Genomic DNA, 4,887 nt, shown 5'->3' on the forward strand with positions numbered 1-4,887 from the left:
TGGCAAACTTTAGTTCTGAGGAGTTGCAAATTCACAGTCCTAAAAGCAGCTTTTCCACTCAGAACTCACTTCAACTGGCATTATTTGCATTGCCCCTGCCTTCTCACTGCCCTTCATAGAAGCAGCGCTCTGGGGTGTAATGGTGGCAGGGCCAAGAGTGCAGGTTTCTGGTGTTTATTTGCCAGTGAGGTCCAGTGTAACCTTGGGCAGATTGATTCGTCTCTGCACCTCTGTTTCCTGATCTGTCAAATGGGCTATTGATACTGTTCTGCCAATCTTGCACAATTATCCTGAAAATCAAAGATGCATCCAAATTGGCTGGGCTTGGAGCTTAGGCTTCATGACTTTGTACCAGCCATAAAATCTCTGGTCCCCTAAATTTCTTATTTATATTGTGAGGGGGGCACATGAGGCTGCTATGTCAGATTCTAAGTCTATAAATGAGATAATAGTTCCAGGAGGGCCTGGAAAAGCCAGAAAGCAGCTCTCAAATGTGAGGTAGTAGTTTTATTTTCCACTGCCCCACTGCTTTTATTTTTAAGTTCATTTATTTATTTTGAGGAGGGGTAGGAGCAGAGAGAGAGGCAGGGAGAGTGCCCCAAGCCCAAGTAGGCTCCATGTCGCCACGGGCTCAATCTCATGACCATGAGATCACGACCTGAGACCACAACCTGAGATCCGTGACCATGAGATCACAAAGAGTTGGATGCTTAACTGACCAAGCCACCTGGGTGCCCCATGTCTTACCTGTTTTCAGCCTCCTATGGTTGTGCAGCCTCTGAGATCAGAGAGGGTCATGTGAGCATTTGTGATTTGAATCTTCAGACTGCCAGTGATGTAGTTCATGTGGGGCTGGCCTCCTTAGGGGCAGGTGAAAGCTTACCCCAGATGTTAGGGAGGAGGCATCTGGGAGGAGCATGGATGGGGGGAGGTGAGGGGGTGGGAGTGGGGAGTGTGTGGGGGCTCAGGCATGAGCTGTCTCTGGGCCCCTCAACTCAGGGTCTGCTCAGAGCTCTGCCAAGTGGTCAGGCCTGGGTGCTGGGCCCAGAGTTGCCAAGGGAATAGCTGGAGGAGGGCATTCTAAGCCCAAGGACCAGCAAATGCAGGGCCTAGATGGGGGAATAAATTTGGCAGTTTCAAGTGGTAGCAAACCAGCCTGGCTGGAGAGACAAAGGGGAAGAGGTCATAACCTGCTCTAGGCAGCCGCACTTATAAGAAGCCAAGGAGCCTCCAGGGGGCCAGGTGAGGGATGTTCTCCAGTTCTTTTCACCACCCAGCTCTCAGGCATGGTCTGGGAGGCATTGGCCTTGGGAGGGATCCTCCTATCTTCCAAGGTCCCAGATACTCTCAAAGGAGTGGATCAATCCCCCGCAATGGGGCCAATAGCCAGCAACATCCAGCTCTGGCTGTGCTCCGAGAGCTCTTCCTCCTCTCCAGTTGTCTGCAGGATGGGGCTGGGCCAGAGGGAAGGTGGCTGGCAGGACTCAAGATGCAGCCTTGAAGACTTGGCTCTTGATGCCTACCCATTAGAGCCAATGCTGCGTTACCTAGGTCCCTTGGCCTCTATTTGTCAGTTCCAGAAACCCAATCACCTTGGGAGAAAGGCTTCTGGCAGCACAACTGGTATATCATAAAATCACAGAATATCCAAACTGGAAGGGAACTCGGAGGTCACTGAGTAGAGCCGGAGAGATGGCTGTAAGTTACAACAGACTCCCAAGTGTCTTCCCAGGCTGTAGGCAGTGGGGCTCAACCAAGCCACACAATCTGTAAACCCATCTGGGGAGTTCACAAGAATTCCCAATTCCCAGGCTGCACTCCAGATTGATTGTAACAGAATCTCTCTGGGAAGAGGATTCACATTTTTAACGCCCCACCCAGGTGATTCCAATGCGCAACCAAGGTTAGGGACCAGGGCTCTGGTCACTTGATGCCCTCTGGTGCTGCAGTCATTATAAGTAGGGTCTCTGTGGTCAGACAGACTTGGATTTGAGCTCCTGCTCTGCAACTTGTTCCACTGAGTGACCACAACCAACTTTCTGTGCCTCTATTTCCTCATCTGTAAAAAGTGCATCATAGTAACACACCTATCTGATGTGCTGTTCTCAAGGCCAAATGTATTAATCGATGAAAAGCACATGGCACAGTGCTTCATTTTTTGTAAAAGGCCAACAAATGTGTTCATTGTCATTACTTTCCCAAAGTCAAGCATTCCATTAGAAAGCTCTTCTTTAGGTTAACTTCAAATGTTATTCTTATGGCTGCAAGAGTGATCTCAAGCAAGTTCTCAAACCCAAGTTTGCTTCTATCACCCGCCCACTTAAAATCATTCTGTGGTTTTCCGTTATTCTCGGGGTCAAGACAGAAGTCTTCAGTTTGACCCACCAGTCTTCAAGATCTGGGCTCTTCCAGTCATCTCCTCCTCTTACACCTCCCCCCCCCCCCCCCCCCCCCCGCCCTGTGGCCTGGGGGAGGGGACTTTTTTGATTGCCTCCAGCTGCCAGGCTTTGTCACACCAAGTGCCTTTGCATGTGATCCTCTGCCCTGGAATGCCTTCTCCTCTTGGCTGCCCATGGCTAATTCACCCTGTAGTTCTCATCTTTGTCTTCTTTCTACCAGTTCAAGTTCTCCCTGACCTCTCTTATCAGAACAAATCCTCACTGCCATTCTCATGGGACCATGTCACAACTGACATTTCACATTTATTTGGTGGTCATTTGTCCAACATCTATCATCTGTGCTAGACTCTAAGCTCCAAGAAGACAGAGACCATATCTGTGTTTTCCTCATCCTAGTATTCCCAATGCCTAACTCAGTGCTTGGCACATAGCTGAGGGTCAATAATTATATGTTGAATAAATAAACCGGCCAAAAACAGTCACAAGATGAAGTGCAATAGTTGTTTAAGTCTGCCTTCTAGAGCTTCTCAAAGCACCCTTGACCCCAGGCCCCTTTGCAGAGGTGGGCAGACACTGTCAGGACTCCTGTTCCCCTCTCCTCTCTATTCCTTATAGAAGGTGGCTCTTCCAGACACTCCACACCCTGCCCTGGGCACATTCTGGTTGTACGGTGCCTGAATGGGACAACAACTAGGGGATGGGGAGCCTTTCAAGAGTGATTCGCCCATACAGTTCTACCAAGTGATGAGGCAGTGAGAAGTGGTTCCAGATTTAATGCCCTCCTTAGCCTTTCACCTCCAGGGCCCTTGGTCTCCATGTAATTAAGCTCATACATTAAATGAGTTTTATTTGATAGGAGAGCCCCAAGTGGAATATGGACTTTTTATACGAGGAGGCCATTTTGGATAACTGTCAGCCTCAACTTGAAGATCAAAGACCACATGGGATAGGGCATGAATAGGTAAAATAGCCTTGCTAATTTACAAGGGCATCAGTGAAAATTAATCCCAGAGATAATTCTTCCTTCTTGTTTTTAATCAGGGCCAATCTGAGGGAAAAAATTATGAAGTAGATGAAGAATGGCTTTAAAAAAGCGATTTGGCCAGAGCCGTCTTTGTGTTTTTTCTGAGAAATTTTTTTCTAAGCTCTGTCTCTGAAGCCGGGAGAGTGGGAGGGACCAGGCCAGAAATTTCTCCAAGGTTCTTAGGAACCAGGGAACATAGGATTGCCCTCAGACACTGTGGTTGAAGAGTTACACCTTCCAACTCATCCTCAGAGCTTTATATTCTTTGTCCATCTGGGCCTAAGGACAGCTGTGGGAGTGGCACCAAGAAAGGGGATAATGAAAAATGAACACCCCCCATTAAAGAGCAGAATTGGAGCCTTCCTGTTTTAGTTTTTCCCTCAGCCAGGGGTCAGGGATTGGCAAAACTGGCTGTGCCATAGGGCCAGCTAACTGTCCTGTTAACAGGCCAGACAGGTCCTCCCCTCCCTGGGCCCTGCAGGCCCCACCAAGGAAACTGCAAGGAGGCTGGAGGAGGTACAGCTGTCTCAGCCCCTCCCATGCCCCCACCTGCCCTGGTGGGTTCTGACTCCCCAGGTCTGACTCCCTGCCTGACCAGGGGACCACTGGTGCCTTGACCTGGCAAGTCCTCAGGAGATGTCTGCTGAATCCATCGTAGACTCGATCCTGCTTTGTAGGAGGGCAGTGTCTGGGGCCCAGCCCCCTCACCACTCACCAGATCAGGGCACTTCTCATTCCCTGGCTCTCCTTCTCCCAGGGGACACACAGGTGGCAGAGAGGGCCCACACATGGGTCTGCTGGCAGCCAGTATCGCTGAAAGCACACCCTCTGGATTCAGATGCCCTTGTAGTCCCGGCCTTGCATTTACCAGCTAGGCGACCTTGGCACTGACCTAACCTTTCTAAGGGCTCAAAATTCTCCATCTGTAAAGTGGGGATGATGATCCTCATAGCTGCTCACTGGGGTGTTGAGAAGCTGAAAAAATACAATACATGGAAAAAGCCAGCCTAAGGCTAATGTGAGAGAAAGTGACTTGTCTTCCAGCTCAGGAAACCTAGTACCAGCAGTTGGTTGAAACTCTTCAGTGGAAGAAGACTGAATATGGAAGTTCAGCCTTTCAGAACATGCTGGCCTGATTCATCCAGCTGTTTTAATTTATGTTTCATGAACTCTTCTCCTAGCTCTGCTTCAGAGACAGAAACATAGATGTTCAGTGCCAAAATGGATTCTGAGACCATCTGATCCAACCCTTCCTTGTACAGATGGTAAAACTGAGGCCACCAGATGGGAACTCACTTGGCCAAAGCCACTCAAGAAATCAAGGCGGAGCTAAGACTGGAACCCAGATTTCTTGTTTCCCAGACAACTGCTGTATTCCTGCACTATCCCTGCTATCTCTGCAATTTTGAGTGTATGTGAAATCCTTTAACTGAAAGTGTTAGGAAGGCACGCAGCTCTTGTGTT

Source organism: Herpailurus yagouaroundi, unplaced genomic scaffold, assembly GCF_014898765.1.
Source record: "Herpailurus yagouaroundi ecotype Mexico unplaced genomic scaffold, PumYag 29, whole genome shotgun sequence".
NCBI classification, from domain to species: Eukaryota; Metazoa; Chordata; class Mammalia; order Carnivora; family Felidae; genus Herpailurus; species Herpailurus yagouaroundi.